The sequence below is a fragment of the Hordeum vulgare genome, chromosome 1H, assembly GCF_904849725.1.
Source record: "Hordeum vulgare subsp. vulgare chromosome 1H, MorexV3_pseudomolecules_assembly, whole genome shotgun sequence".
Classification (NCBI taxonomy): Eukaryota; Viridiplantae; Streptophyta; class Magnoliopsida; order Poales; family Poaceae; genus Hordeum; species Hordeum vulgare.
Window position 1 is genome coordinate 505,212,649 of NC_058518.1, and position 17,033 is coordinate 505,229,681.

General features: G+C 45.9%; 2 pseudogenes; one reads left to right on the forward strand and one right to left on the reverse strand.

The window, feature by feature from the left end:
- The first annotated feature begins 1,148 nt into the window (after positions 1-1,148).
- Positions 1,149-2,076, forward strand: LOC123402519 (annotated as a pseudogene).
- A 4,454-nt stretch (positions 2,077-6,530) lies between these two features.
- Positions 6,531-11,909, reverse strand: LOC123451136 (annotated as a pseudogene).
- Between the last annotated feature and the right edge of the window lie 5,124 nt (positions 11,910-17,033).

Genomic DNA, 17,033 nt, shown 5'->3' on the forward strand with positions numbered 1-17,033 from the left:
ATGTCCCCGAGACATGCTTCGCCCAGCCATGAAGGTATTGTCTCAGGTGTCTAATTTTATTTTGTTTATATGTCCCCGAGACTTGTTTATATGTCCCCGAGACTTGTTTTAGCCAAGTCGCGTAGACCTCTGCTATTCCAAAAAATTCCTCTCATCTTTCATCGTAGAATTTCTTAGCAGTCTTAAACCGGGCACTCCTACGGATAGCCGACACCGGATAAACTTTTCTATTCCATGTCCGTTTAATTTTCTCCCCATGTCCCTGGTCCGTATAACCAGGATCACCTGAGTCAGTTTGTACAGCACCCTCGGCATCTAAAGAATTATCAAGAAACGAATCCTGACCCTCCTTAAGCTCATCTATGGGATACAAATTCTGACATAATGAATTCAGCCCCCCAAGGTCATTGATCTCAGCATCAGTCATCGGCTTGACCGCGGCCAAGTTCCTAACAATATCGAGAGCCCTATCTACCTCTAGGTCTAATAACTCATTAATAGATTTAGCGACTTCAACATTCGAATTACCAAGTGAAACCCCGATAGCCGTAGCTTTATCTATAATCTCAGGAGGTGAAAATTGCAAAATAGAATGCTTCAAATTAACCGACATACCTGTAGACGATTCAGCATCCTTCAATTTTGCGATCTGCGACGCACGACCCAACTGCAAGTCATCTGCATCGGGCTGCCCCTGAATCCGCTCGCTGACTCTCCGGTCCGAAGCCACCGGATCTAGAATACCCCCAAACTGAATGACCGCATCCTCGAAGATATAACCCTCCAAGTTACCTCCCCCAATAACAGGCGTCTCCAACACCGAAGCCATCGGCGGGTCGACGACAATCATCTCAGCCTGAATGCTCGGACTAGTGGACCCAGACACCTCATTCCCTGAAGTATAGATTGTTCAGTTAAATATTCTCTTCTTCCTGGACCGAACTTGGTTTCTCATCTGATTTGATTCTCACTAAGACGGCTAGACAACGAGCTGAGGCAAGAAGGCGCTCAGACTTTAAATCGAACGCCATGCTCGTGATGTTCTCTCTCGTTGTAATCAGCATCCAGACCCCCCAGAGTCAGAGTGAATGGAGCAGCATTGAAACGCAAAAGGTAGCCCGCTACAGCAACCGCGAGAGGAGAGTCAAATGAAGGCGAAGGCGAAGGCGAAGGCCATCGTTCACGGGGTCACTGATCCCTTCTCCTCTCACCTATGGTCGACCTCCCACCTGATGTCGCGGCACGTGGCGTCGGGCGGCGGGAGGCGGCCGTGCCGGCGCGTGACGGGCACGCTGTTCGGCCGGCGCAAGGGCCGCGTGGCGCTGGCGCTGCAGGAGACGCCCCGGAGCCTGCCGAGCCTGGTGGTGGAGCTGGCGCTCCAGACGCACGCGCTGCTCCGCGAGCTCGGCAACCCCGCCGGCGCGCGCATCGTGCTGGAGACCGAGCGCCGCCGCGGATCCGGAGCCGGAGAGGGGCCTAAGCGCGCGCCGCTGCTGGAGGAGGCGGCGTCGACCATGTTCTGCAACCGGAGGAAGACCGGGTACGCGGTGCGGCGGGAGGCGACCGACTACGACCTCACGGTGATGGAGACGCTGCGGGCGGTGTCTATGGGCGCCGGCGTGCTCCCGGTCCCGGCTGCAGCTGGAGGTGGAGGTGGAGCCGTGGAGGTGGGGGCTCGGGGTCGGCACCGGACGACGAGGTGGCGTACATGCGCGGCTGCTTCGAGCACTTGGTGGGGTCGTGGGACTCGGAGTCGCTCTACATGGTGGCGCCACAGCAGGGCTGCGGGACCGGCCCGGAGCTCGCCGTCTTCTTCGTCAGGCTCTGAGACCTAATTAAACCGGTGATGTGGCCTGTGAGGAAGATCCGTGTACGTGATGGGTGATGGTCGTGGTCGGGTGGCCCTGCTGCATGCATGCAACCCCATGGATGCGTGCTGCTACGCAAATGCAAATGCTCGTGCTTACATTTTGATTAGATTTTTAATTTATTTATTCTTACCCAATTAATGTAAATGATCCTGCACAACCCATGTACTCCGTATACCTCGTTGAAAGAAGTAAAGCTAAGGTCCTGATTGGATTGTCGTTTTTCACGATTCTACACCGGTAAAATATACAAACCTCAGCCCGTCGTGTTTTTTTCATTTGGAAATCATATAGGATTGGTGAAACGAAAATGCTAGACCTACTAAAGCCTACATAAATTTACTAAACATTCCAACTAATTTAAACATGCCCCCCTGATTTTCGTAGGTGGGCCTCATCCTTCTCTTAATCCATTCAGTTATTGCCAAGTCAGACTATCACGTAAACGTACGTAAACATTTTCGTAGATGTAGCGTTGCTCTTGGTGAAATACACCTGTAAAAGAAATACGAGCGTATAATTTTACCCCCATTTCAAGCGGGGCCTAAGCTAGTTGTATATGAAGTACATACTAAGATACGATCCGCATCAGTGGCGGATCCAGAATTTGAAGACACCTGGGAGGCGAGCATTTAACCTAAAAAATGTGAAGCTATATGCACTTAAAAAATCAACATAACTAATACTTTAAAGTAGTGAATTCTTGTTTTCTTCCCGTACGACTCGATCACATGAACCATGCACGGGTTAGTGGAGGCAATAGCTCCCAACAACCTAGGTAGTCGGTTGTATGCTTGCTCCCAATCATCATACAACATCTTGAATGTAAATTGCTTCGCTTTTCATGCCTTCCCGTATTTCACCTTGTAGTGAAAGAGGGCTTTCATAAGGTCTTGTACGCTTTTTATGCTTATTGTACGAAGAGAGGAGATGGTGTTGGTGTTGGAAATAGGCCCTAGAGGCAGTAATAAAGTGGTTATTGTTATATTAACTAGTTCATGATAATTGTCTATTATTCATGTTATAATTGTATTAATCGGAAACCGTAATACATGTATGAATATATAGATCACAATATGTCCCTAGTAAGCCTCTACCTGGCTAGCTCGTTGATCAATGGACATTGAATGTCATTGATAACGGGATCACATCATTAGGAGAATGATATGATGGACGAGATCCAATCCTAAGCATAGCACTAGATCGTATTGTTCGTCTGTTAAAGCTTTTCTAATGTCAAGTATCATTTCCTTAGAACATGAGATTGTGCAACTCCCGGATACCGTTGGAGTGCTTTGGATGTATCAAACGTCACACGTAACTGGGTGATTATAAAGGTGCACTACAGGTATCTCCGAAAGAGTCTGTTGGGTTGTACGAATCGAGACTCGGATTTGTCACTTCGTGTGACGGAGAGGTATCTCTGGGCCCACTCGGTAATGCATCAGCATACTGAGCTCAATGTGACTAAGGAGTTAGCCACGGGATGATGTGTTACGGAACGAGTAAAGAGACTTGTCGGTAACGAGATTGAACAAGGTATAGGGATACCGACGATCGAATCTCGAGCAAGTGCCATACCGGTAGAGAAAGGGAATTGCATACGAGATTGATTGAATCCCCGACATCGTGGTTCATCCGATGAGATCATCGTGGAACATGTGGGAGCCAACATGGATATCCAGACCCCGTTGTTGGTTATTGATCGAAGAGGTGTCTTGGTCATGTGTGCATGCATGGTTCCCGAACCCGTAGGGTCTACACACTTAAGGTTCGATGACGCTAGGGTTGTTACAGAAATAGTATATATGGTTACCGAAGGTTGTTCGGAGTCTCAGATGAGATCTCGGACGTCACTAGGTGTTCTGGAATGGTCGGGAGGTAAAGATTCATATATAGGAAGTGGAGATTTGATCGCCGGAATTGTTTCGGGAATCACCGGTAATGTATCGGGACCATCGGAAGGGTTTTGGGGGTCCACTAGGAAGGGCCACCCGCTCCTAAGGGCTACATGGGCCAAAATGTGGATGGGAACCAGCCCCTAGGTGGGCTGGTGCGCCACCCACCTAAGGCCCAAGGCGCACAAGGGCTAAGGGGGCCAACCCTAGGATGTGGAGGTGCTGCCTTGGGAGCCAAGCCCACCCTAGGGCGCCACCCCTCTCCCCATCTAGGGCTCCCGCACCACCTAGGGTGAAAACCCTAGAGGTGGTGCACCCTCCTCCCTCTTCTCCTATATAAACCCAAGGGGTTGGGGCTGCTAGACACAAGTTCTTCCACCTCCAAGGCGCAGCCCTACCTCTCCTCATCCTCGTCCTCCATAGAGCTTGGCGAAACCCTACCGGAGTACCACGCAACTCCACCGTCACCACGCCGTCGTGTTGTCGGAGCTCTCCCTCAACCTCTCCTCTCTCCTTAATGGATAAAGGCGTAGGAGACATCACTCGGCTGCACGTGTGTTGAACGCGGAGGCACCGTCGTTCGGCCCTTAGATCGAAATCTTCCGCGATCTGAATCGCTGCGAGTACGACTCCATCAATCGCGTTCTAGTAACGCTTCCACTTAGCGATCTTCAAAGGTATGAAGATGCTCTAGCCCTTTGCTCATTGCTGGTTTCTCCTTGATAGATCTGCATTTTTAAAACGTTTTATCTCCTAAACCGTGCGTTCGAATCTCGAACCATTTTCATCGTTGGCTTTCTCGCGTCGAGATCTCCAAAACTAAATCTCATGTTGATAGGTTTTGACGAACTTTTTTTTCATGAAAAAACCGGAAGAAAAAAACCGGACGAAAAAACCATGCCTCGCGCGATAGAAAAAACAGAAAACGTGTTTTTTTTTCCTTTCCGAGAGGCACATGTCGTGCCTCTCGCGAGAAAAAAGAGAGCAGAAAACGCGTTTTACCCTTTTCGGGAGAGGCACGGGCGTGCCTCTCGCAAAGGCAAAACCGTGCCTTTCGCGGAAGCAAAACCGTGTCTCTTGAAAAAACATAAAACACGTTTTTTTCCTTTCGGGAGAGGCACGGGCGTGCCTCTCGCGAAGGCAAAACCGTGCCTTTCGCGGAAGCAAAACTGAACCTCTCGTAAAAAAACAGAAAACTCGTTTTTTTTCATTTCCGAAAGGCACAGGCGTGCCTTTCGCGAACACAAAAATTGTGCCTCTTACTGAAGCAAAACCGTGTCTCTCGCAAAAAAACAGAAAACGAGTTTTTTCGCGTAGAAAACGCGTTTTTCGCAAAAAAAAAATGATTTTCTTTTCGTCCAAAAGTTACGGAAGACCGGTGAGAAACCATAACACCAAAAAAATAAAAAAAAACCACAAAAAAGACAAAAACACATGCGAAAAAATAAAAAATAATAAAATACGAAGAAAACACTCAGAGCGCGACACATGACGGTGGCTGAAAACGCGTCAAGTGACGGCGCGCAGGAGCGATCGCTGGAAGGCTCGCAAGGAAGCGCTTGCTAACTAGTTGCTCCCGTCTGCGGAGAATAACCGAAGCACGTGAATGTTGGCTAATGGCCTCGTGAGCTGCACAGCGATTGTGGTATATAATAACTGATGCATAGTCCGTCATATAAGAACCCGCTGGGCCTAATGCATCGTAGGATAAATTAATCAGTTGGGCCTGTGCATCAAACGATGCACAGGGCCAGAGTTCGCATCATTTATTTTAGATAAACAATAAACAATAATATTTCTAAATTTTGCTAAAAATATATTTTTTAATAGCTAGAAACATTTTATTAAGTGAACATTATTCGATAATGTGCAAATATATTTTTAAATACTACATGATAAGGTGAAACTTATTTCATAATGCATGAATATTTTTTAACAATAAATAAACATTTTGAAAGTGTACTTGAACATTTAAAGAGAAAAAATGTAAACACTATTTTTGCAGATATAATGAACATTTTGCAAAATATGAGAACACTTATTTAAAACTCACATCAGGAAAAAATGTATTTTTATTTGAACCATGTTATGTAACAGTTTAACATTTTTTTTTAAAATGCATAGACCATTTTGAATATATATAGAAGAAAAAAAAAGCAAAATTAGAATAGTTAATTAGTAGAGCAAAACCTGAGCTGTAAATATAGATTAGCACACACCGGAATGGTGGAAAATCCAATTCGCATCGCATCTCAAACAACAGAGGCGTGGCGTGCCATGAGCAATCCACAATGCAAGGTTTAACCATAAACAACGATTTGTATCCAGGATTGGCTGTGCGCACCGCATCACGATGATGCAGAAGCAGCAAAGGACGAACTCAACAAAGGAAAAAAAAATATTGGATTGGTGCCACCACCAATTAAGTTACGCATCCAAACAAAATACTCCAGGGGTGTTGCCAGATACTAGGTCCAAATAGCAGCAAAGTTATCTCAGGTTTCAAACTCCGGGGGAATTGGACAGAATAAGAGTTTCCATGTTTTAAAGTGCATGAAAAATCCCCGGATTGTTTCATCCTTTGATTCCAACACTGTATGTAAATCCTCCCAAATCCCATGTATGTATGTATGTATGTATCCCTTGATCGACGTCAAGCTCAAGCCCCTACAACAAGAATACAGGGTTGAGGGGTTCAGAATCCTGTAGTGAAACAGCGAGGTCAGCACAGCAGTGACATGTAGCACCTACCGACATGAGGTAATAAGCTCGGAACAAAATCATGATCGGAACACCGGGGGAAAAAATATTGTCTATCTTGTTCCAAAAAGGAACGAATTTACTCTTTGTTGTACTCACGAAAAACACAATTCTACCCTACCAATTCAATTTACAGAGACGAATGCACAAAAAATTCCTTGTCAAGTGGTGCGAGGCTGAAGCTGAATCCCACTAAACACCTCGCACCTTGGCACAGTTTGGATGTCCCTTCTTTCTTGGAATGCGAAAAAATGCATACTGCATTGCCGTTGCATCATCCACACAGATGCTGATATTCTGCTCTGCTCTGCTCTGTGATGCCAGTCGATATTCTGCAAACTGGTGGTGGCGACAGACAGATGTGAGTAATTCAGAGATTGCAATGTTTCAGACTTCCAGTGCACGGCACTTTTGAGCATTACATTACGTACTGACCTTTCAGCGTATCGACACAGACAATGGTTTCACTTCTGTTTGTTTGTTTGTTTGTTTGGATACATACAAGAGCTATGTATGTACTGCTAAATCAGCTGTGAAATTCACTACTGAGTCTGCAGAATACAATACAATAAAATAAAATAAATGAACTTTGGTCAGAATATGAAGAAAGCACTCTATGGTATGGTAACTTGAAACACTCCATCATTCATTACCTGTGAGTGTGAGTGCCAACGAAACCTAAAACTGTATGCATGCAAAATGACCGTGCAAGATTGTAGCTGGGGAAAACACTTTCAGTACTCTGCCCCGGCATAATTCTCATTGCTCTGGTCCTACAGGAATAATTCAGCATCAGGCTAAATAGATTCAAGAACCACACAAATTGGAAAGCCATTCTCAATGGCAAATAAACCCCGCTTCATCAGAAAAAAGAAAAACCAATAAAAATAGAGAGGCGACAAGTGTTACCTTGGGTCTAGTTAGTGTTCCGAGATGGATAAATCTGGGTTGGTTCTTTTGATTTTTTCAATTTGCTCGTATATCTCGGCGCTGCGACTGCGACGACTTATCACTAGTTTTCTCAGCGAAACCGGGAGGCCCTCCTTGGGCAACGATTGGATTTTTGGACAAACAAAGAGACTAACTCCTTGAGAGAAGAAAGGCAATGTAACCCTTGAGGAAGGGACCGAAGACCCCAGCAGCAGGAAAAAGTTAGTTTGTGGAGGGAGGTGAGGAGCTGCAGCGCTTTGTCTTGCTCTTCCGTGAAGCCTTCCGTCCTCTTATCAGACCGGAATTCAAGTGTGTGGAGGGCCGGGGCGAGGAGGTTGCAAATAGGAGCAACAAGCAATCCAGAGATGTCATCCACGCTGAGTACCTCCAATCTAGAGATGTAACTTTCAGCAGGCAATAATTCGGCCCTCTGAGAGTGAGAGTGAGAGGCCACCTGTGAGAGCAGATCTGCTGCTAAGGTTTTCCCGCACTGCACGTGCAGTTGTATGAGGTTGACTGCCATGAGAGGATTGAATCCGTCCACTGTTAAATTACGGCAGTAGCTTAGGCTTAGACTGGTGAGGGACGTGAGGTTTGAGAGCACAGCCATTGACTTGATGCTTGTCTCTTCCTGAACGTAAAGTTTTCTCAGGGAAGCAGGGAAAGGGTAAATAATGGTCTCTGCTGATTCTCCCATGCCCATGCCCATGGAGGGCCACAGACACAACAGTTTGCCACATCTGGATATTGTTAATGACTGGAGCAATGAATTGTCCTCCTCAATTCCTCCTCCATTCTCCTTCTCCGCAGGCACAAGAACCAGGCCGTTGCAGCCCCGGAAGCTAAGTTTCTGCAATGAGCTGGATGATGGGAGCTGCATTACATATTTCTCATAGTCATGGTTTCCCTCTCCAACTATCTCCAACACAGAAACAGCTGGGAAACAGTTCAATACTTTTGAAGATGATGATTTCCTGCTGGTAAGATGAGATACATCTAATTCGAGACTCTTAACTGAACGGAAGACACTACTGCCATCCAGCTCTTCAGGGAACAAACCGTCGCATCTTCCGACAGTCATATCTTCTACTTTATCCAGATTGTGGGAGGCCAAAGCACCACCATACCCTCCTCTAACAGCCAATTTCTTTCCATCATAATAAAACAACGTTCCCAAATCAGCTCGCAGAAAGTTTCTTCTCCTTGGAGTATCTCTTTTAACAACCAAATATGTCAGTGTGGAGGTGTGAGGCATGGAAGGCAGAGACATCTTGGGGCACCCAGAAACTTCAAGTCTGCGCAAATTGGTGCAACATACCTCCGACAAGGGCATCACACGGAGATTCGGACAATCGACGCATCTGATATCTTCAAGACTTGGAAAGGAACAACAATTAGGTTCCACAACCCATTCAGCAAGTTCTGGCATCTCATAAAACTCAACTTCCTTCAAGCGCATAAAACATTTGCCTGGAGCGCCACCACAGCAAGGCCCAAACTGAAGCATTCCAGAAATTTTCTTCAATTTGAGTCCCTTGAGATTTGGTAGCTTCGCAAAAGGTGGGAGGGTGCTCCAAGATACGCCTTCTAGAGTGAGAGTCTCCAAACTTGTTAACCAGATGTCTCCAAGACACAACCATCTAGGACCAACTGTACCACCATGATTTGCAATTGTAAGTGCTCTAAGATTCGGGTGTGGTCGAAGAGCATCAAGAATATCAGAATCTGTAGTTCTGCCCCAAAGTAATTCCAACTCCTCCAGATTCCTTTTCAACATCAATTTGGCTGCAGTAGCTTCCTCCTTGGTTACCACGTGTTCAAGACCACGTATAACCAGTCCTCCTTCAAGCTCTGTCAATGCCCCAAGTTCTGTCAGTTCAAATCCCATGCTCTCCTTCCTCACATGGAATTCTTTCAGCTCCTGCAGATGCTTCATCTTTCCGACATTGCGAATATTGGAGTGGAATTCACTTCTAGCATGGAAATCATGTAAATTCTCAAGGTGGCTAAAGTCTTCAGGCAAATGAAAACTACTAAGCCAACGACCTAGGTCCAAGAATTTCAAGTGATAAAATCTTGATAGTGTACTAGGTAACCTCATTTCATGGCTTCTGTAAGGTGGACTAATTTTGAGGTACTGGAGGTGGATAAGTTTTGAAAACCTATATGGAAAATCTTGTGCAGACTTCATCCTTATAAATAGGACACGCAGACTATTTATTTCCTTGAAGGTATCTTTCAAAAGCTTGGTGATTCTTTCTTCTTCATATTCTCTAAAAATCATCAAAGTCCGCAGATTAGCAATGTCTATCCTCTTCCTTAGTTTACACATTTCTTGCTCGAAATTTGCATCATATCTGTCTTCTATGTTGATAGATAAGTGCCGAACAGATTGTGGGATGGCATCAGCTCTGAAATCTAAGTCACTTATATTGAGGCATTCTTGTGCAGAAACACTCTTAGATAGCTCATGCATCAAATCATGCATTACATAGTAGTATCGACCTCCCTGATAATTGGATTCCTTCTTCATGAGAAAACCATTGTCCACTAGTTCTTCCAAGTAATTTCTATTGGCTAGGTGATTAATGTCTATGATGCCTACTGCAACCCAGAAATGATTTATTTCCGAATAAGTAAACGGATAATCTTCAGGGAAAAGGCCAAAATAGGAAAAGCATTTCTTCAGATCAAAAGGGAGGCAATCGTAGCTAATCTTTAAAGATTGCATGATGTCATCATTATTTTGCTGCTTTAGCCACTGATGCTTTTCAAGAACTCCATTCCAATGTTTGTGAGAAAGGTTCTTGTACAATAGCCTACCAACTGTTCTGGCTGCCAATGGGGAACCCTTTAGCTTGTTTGCAATTTTTCGTGCTATACCGGCTAACTCATCTTCATATTTTTCAGGCTTGTTGTCTTCACCAAATATACATGCTTCAAAGAATGTGATGAAGTCATTAGACTCCAAACCTCGCAGCTCTAGTGGATCAAGTGTTTTCACCATGTCTGCTACCTTTGGGAATCGAGTAGTGACGAGTAGCATGCTTCCTTTGGCTTCCCCCTTTGTGAAGGGAGCTAGGAGGGTCTTCCACTGATCCTCACCGTCACATTTCCATATATCATCCAAGACAATGAGAAACCTCTTGGACTTGAGACGGTGTGCAATGGATCTCTGAAGCTGGTCTAGATTGGTTGTCCCATTTGGAACGCCGCTGCTTCCTTCTTCATCAGTTGCGGGTATGCAGCCAAGGATCTCTCTGGTGAGCTTCAGCACATCGAAATCGGTGGATACACATACCCAGACCCTGACTTGGAAGTGGTCTTGAGTCCTTGAATCGTTGTACAGGTGAGTGGTGAAAGTTGTCTTTCCAATACCCCCAGGACCAACTATAGGAAGAACAGAAACAGTCTGAGTGTTTGTGGCACCGGCAACAGTGGTGATACGGTTGATAGTTTCCTCAAAAATGTCTGTCCTGCCATACAATGTGTCTTGTATAATCATGGAAGCAGTCTGAGGCCGACGTAGGATTAATGTCGTGCTGCTGCTTGGGATGGTGCCGAGCAAATTGGAGACGGAATCACAGTGGGACTGCATGCCCTGTAACACGGACTTGATTTCTCTGGACATGGACACTCTGTCGAAATGCAGCAGCGTATCAACATTGTCATCAGCAGTAGCAGAGTTGGAGTTGGTGACGCCGGCAACAGCAGCAGCAGCAAAATCACCACCAACGCCGGCAACAGCAGCAGCACCACTGTTACCACCGACGCCGGCAATAGCAGCAGCACCACCATCCTTCTTGCTCTTGGGTGTAGAGGAGGAGCAAGTAAAACACGGGAACCAGCTGCCTAGGGTGTGGCGAAGAGCACTACCAGCATGGAGAGCTTGATGGCCGTCGAGATCTTGGGTGGTGGCGTAGTTGGTGCCGTGGAGCCTGTCATGGATCTGGAAGTAGTGGACCTCATCCAGCAGGTCCTCTGCTTGGTCGGCGTCCCTGCTCAGCTTCTCCAGCAACCCCTGCAGGCCAGGGTTGTGGCTCCCCTGAGCCTGGGCGTTGTGCAGCAGGCCCTGCGTGTGCAGCAGCTTGTCCCTGATCTCCTCCGAGTTTTGGCCGAGCTGGAGGCTGTCCACGTACGCCGCCACCAGGGTGTCCGACAGCGTCGTCCACACCTTGCCCAGGAGCGAGGCCGCCGAGCCGACAGCCACCTCCATCGATCTGCACTCTCTCTGCAGACACTCCGCCGGCCGGCCGCCGAGCCTCGCGGGAGCAGTGGTGGAATTGAAGCAGCAGCAGAAAAGCGCAGCTGCTAGCTAGCGGGTTTGGTTTGGTGGAAGCAGCTGCAGACACTCCGCCGACCGCCGGAGCAGCTGCTGCTAGGAAAGATGAGGTTCCTTCTTCCGATGGAGAGAGGAGTAGCACTAGCAATGGCAATGGGTCTTTCTTTCTTCCAGATCTAATGGCAGATATAAAGTGCGGTCCGGTCGCGTGGGAGGGGATTACGTTACGTACACGCGACCGGACACAGTTACGTATATACTCCCTCCGTTTCTAAATATGAGACTTTTACATATTGCACTATGAATTACATACGGATGTAATATAGACATATTTTAGAATGTAGATTCACTCATTTTGTTTCATATGTAGTCTTCTAGTGTAATTTCTAAAAGATCTTATATTTTAAAACGGAGGAAGTAGAATGGATGTATCTTTAACTAATGCCACGAGTCAGACACATCCCATTTTCATGTGAAATACTTTAACTATTTTTAAAAAATACTTGTTCTAAAAAGGTATAGAATGGAGGTATCTTTAACTAAAATAAATCTAGATACATCCATTTTTAGGACAAGTATTTCTATACGGAGGGAGTACTACTTACCACTGCAAGGCAATGAGTTGGGAAGAGTAGCCATATTAATTACCAAGAGCAGTCAGTCAGTCTTTTGACGACACCCAACATTCATGGTCTGTCGAGAAAAGTTTTTTTGGAACTAGACATTAATGGAGATTCCAGTAGTAGCTACTAGGGTACTTTTCAGATTCCAGTCTTTTGCAAGCCATATATCCTCCCTTTTCATGAATTCTACAAACAAACAAACAAACAAACGGGCATTTCAATATTCTGAATCTTCATCGGTATCACTGTTCTCATCATTAGCAGCATTGTAGGATCTTCTGACGTCAACATAATACATGATCTTCTGATTTATATAGAGCAAGGACAAGATTATTCACTATGCCACAACCACAATGATGATCCAGATTTCTATAAATAGAGTTTCACAACTTTGACCTTTCAGATTTCTATAAACATGGAAGATTTTGAGGAACAAAACATAGACAGAAGAAAAAAAACAATCACCTCAATGTCTCCAAGAGCATGAGTAAGCAGAAGCAATCGCTGTCGAGAAGCTCCTTTTATCTTCTTACCGACAGGTCGCTTCGGCCTGTCCATCACCCTCCCCTCATGCTTGGCCTCCCGTCGCTTGATGTACACGTCGTCCCCGACGGCGAACTCCCCCCGGTCGATCCTACACCACCTTGCGGTAGTTGGAACGCTTCCTCGGTAGCCGCCTCTGCCGCTTCCGCTTGAAGGTGGGCTTGGGCTTCGCGGGGGGCTCTAGGAGGGGCGTTGGCTTGGACGGGGATTGGATGATTTGCCCCACTTTATAAGGGGTTGGATGATTTGTCCCAGTATTGTCTCAATGACCAGTGGCTTCAGCCCCACCTGGCAGCCTCTCAGGGGCCAAATTACCAAATTGAGAAGTAAAAGTCCAATTTCTTGGACTTAGACGGAGAGCATCTGGTCGCGAGTGCGTTGCAACCCGTGAGGAAATAACACACATTCTTATAGCATCTCCAATAAACGCGTTAGAATTGACCACTATATTTTTATAGCATCATGGCGCCGTTGCCGGGGAAGCACATCTATATTCTCTGAGTCACTTGGGATTTACGTCTGCTAATCACTATGAGAAATCTGAAAGATCCAAGAACTAAAATCTTGCCTTCCACTACAAGGAGAGGTAAGGAACTGCCATCTAGCTTTGCACTTGATTCACCTTCAGTTTTGAGTAAGTTTGCGACTTCGCCTCCTGCTAGAAATCTTGATATGTCGTCTGTGCTTGATGATGCTACTTCTGCTGCCCATGATGCTTATGATGATGCTATGCTTGATACTAGGCCTGATGATGATATGCTTGATACTATGCCTGATGATGTTATGCTTCATACTGCTTTGCCACTTGGTGCATTCCTTGATGCACATATTGCTAGAGTTGCTGCTAGATGTGATGATACTTCTGAAACTGTTGATACTATTGAAGTAGAACCTGCTACTATGCCTGTTATGCCTGATACGCGCTATGTTATGGAGGGAAAGATAGCTGAGGATTTTGTTGCGTGTAAAGATAGCTATGATGTTGAGAAACTTCTGCGCAAGTGGAAAGAAAAATCTCTGAACGCTAGGATGAAATACGACCCGAAGTTTGCCACTTCGCCTATCTTTGTGACCGATAAGGATTATGAATTCTCTGTCGACCCTGAGTTAATCACTTTGGTCGAATCTGATCCCTTTCACGGTTATGAGTCTGAAATGGTTGTAGCCCATCTTACCAAATTGCACGATATAGCCACCCTATTCACTAGTGAGGAAAAGATCTGCCACTACTACATGCTCAAGTTGTTTCCTTTCTCACTAAAGGATGATGCTAAGACTTGGTTCACTTCTCTTGCTCCTGGTTGTGTGCGTAGCCCCGAGGATATGGTCTACTACTTCTCTGAAAAATATTTCCCTGCCCATAAGAAGCAAGCTGCCTTGCAGGAAATATACAACTTTGCTCAAGCTTAAGAAGAGAGTCTCCCACATGCTTGGGGGAGGCTTATCCAGCTACTAAATGATTTTCCTGATCACCTCTTGAGAAGAATGAAATACTTGACATCTTCTATAATGGACTTACCGATGCTTCCAAAGACCACTTAGATAGTTGTGCCGGTAGTGTTTTTAGGGAACGAACTGTAGAACAAGCTGAGATTCTGTTGAATAACATCTTGTGCAATGAGAATGCTTGGACTATTCCCGAACCACCTCCTAAGCCAACTCCGAAGAAAAGAGGTATTCTATTCCTCAGTCCTGGAGATATGCAAGGAGCTAAGAAATCTATGCGAGAGAAAGGCATTAAATCTGAAGATGTCAAAAATCTACCACCTATCGAAGAGATCCATGGTCTCGATAACCCAATACAGGTAGTAGAAGTAAATTCTCTGTGTAGGTTTGATGAGAGTGATATTCCTTTTGATAAACCTGCTAGCCTATGAATGGATGAATTTGATAACTTCGTTGTCAAACAACAGAGTTTCAATGATTATGTTAGCAGACAATTGGAAAAGAATGCTCGTATGCTTAGTCATTTAAGTGCTTGTGTAGACAGAAACGTCAATGATCTTAAGCTTCTGAGTAAACATGCCTCTATGGTTACTACTCAGGTAGAACAAGTACTTAAAGCTCAAAATGACTTGCTCAATGAGTTGAATGACAATTCTATCAGAGTCGTCACTAGAGGCGGTAGAATGACCCAGGAACCTTTGTATCATGAGGGTCATCCGAAGATAATTGAACAAGATTCTCAAGGAGTTAGCACTGATGCACCTAGTCATCCTAGAAAGAAGAAGAAAGATGATAGGAACTTGCACGCTAGCAACCCTGTTGCTGCTACACCTGAGAGTCCAAACGTTGCCTCTGTTTCTGATGCTGAAACACAATCTGGTGATGAACATGAGCCTAATGATAATATCAATAGTGATGTTCATGAAGATGATCAACCTAGCAATGATAAGGATGTGGAGATTGAACCTGATCTTGGTAACCCACAGCCTAAGACTAAGAGATATGATAAGAATGACTTCGGTGCTAGGAAGCATGGTAAAGAAAGGGAACCATGGGTTCAGAAACCTATGCCCTTTCCTCCCAAACCATCCAAGAAAAAGGATGATGAGGATTTTGAGCGATTCGTTGAAATGATCAGACCTGTCTTTCTGCAGATGCGTTTGATAAATATGCTCAAAATGTCTATGTATGCTAAGTACATGAAAGATATTGTGACTAACAAGAGGAGGATACGTGAGATTGAGATTTTCACCATGCTCGCTAACTATACCTTCAAGGGTGGAACTATTGGGGAACGTCGCATGGGAAACAAAAAATTTCCTACGCACACGCAATACCTATCATGGTGATGTTCATCTATGAGAGGAGATTTCCGATCTACGTACCCTTGTAGATCGCACAATAGAAGCGTTAAGAAACGCGGTTGATGTAGTGGAACGTCCTCACGTCCCTCGATCTGCCCCGCGAACCGTCCCGCTATCAGTCCCACGATCTAGTGCCGAACGGACGGCACCTCCGCGTTCCGCACACGTACAGCTCGACGATGATCTCGGCCTTCTTGATCCAGCAAGAGAGACGGAGAGGTAGATGTGTTCTCCGGCAGCGTGACGGCGCTCCGGAGGTTGGTGATGATCTTATCTCGGCAGGGCTCCGCCCGAGCTCCGCAGAAACGCGATCTAGAGGTAAAACCGTGGAGATATGTGGTCGGGCTGCCGTGGCAAAGTTGTGTCAAATCAGCCCTAAAACCTCCGTATATATAGGGGGAAGAGGGGGAGCCTTGCCTTGGGGTCCAAGGACCCCCAAGGAGTTCGGCCGAGCCAAGGGGGGCAACCCTCCCCTTCCAAACCGAGTCCAACTAGGTTTGGAAGGAGGAGTCCTTCCCCCTTTTCCCACCTCCTCTTTTTTTTCTCTTTGATTTTCTTCCTATGGCGCATAGGGCCTTCTTGGGCTCTCCCACCAGCCCACTAAGGGCCGGTGCGCCACCCCCAAGGCCTATGGGCTTACCCGGGGTGGGTTGCCCCCCCCCCCCCGGTGAACACCCGGAACCCATTCGTCATTCCCGGTACATTCCCGGTAACTCCGAAAACCTTCTGGTAATCAAATGAGGTCATCCTATATATCAATCTTCGTTTCCGGATCATTCCGGAAACCCTCGTGACGTCCATGATCTCATCCGGGACTCCAAACAACATTCGGTAACCAACCATATAACTCAAATACGCATAAAACAACGTCGAACCTTAAGTGTGCAGACCCTGCGGGTTCGAGAACTATGCAAACATGACCCGAGAGACTCCTCGGTCAATATCCAATAAAGGGACCTGGATGCCCATATTGGATCCTACATATTCTATGAAGATCTTACCGTTTGAACCTTAGTGCCAAGGATTCATATAATCCCGTATGTCATTCCCTTTGTCCTTCGGTATGTTACTTGCCCTATTTCAATCTCGTTTACCGGCAAGTCTATTTACTCGTTTCGTAATACAAGATCCCGTGACTTACATTAAGTCACACTGCTTGCAAGGCTTGTGTGTGATGTTATATTACCGAGTGGGCCCCGAGATACCTCTCCGTCACACGGAGTGACAAATCCCAGTCTTGATCCATCCTAACTCAACGGGCACCTTCGGAGATACCTGTAGAGCATTTTTATAGCCACCCAGTTACGTTGTGATGTTTG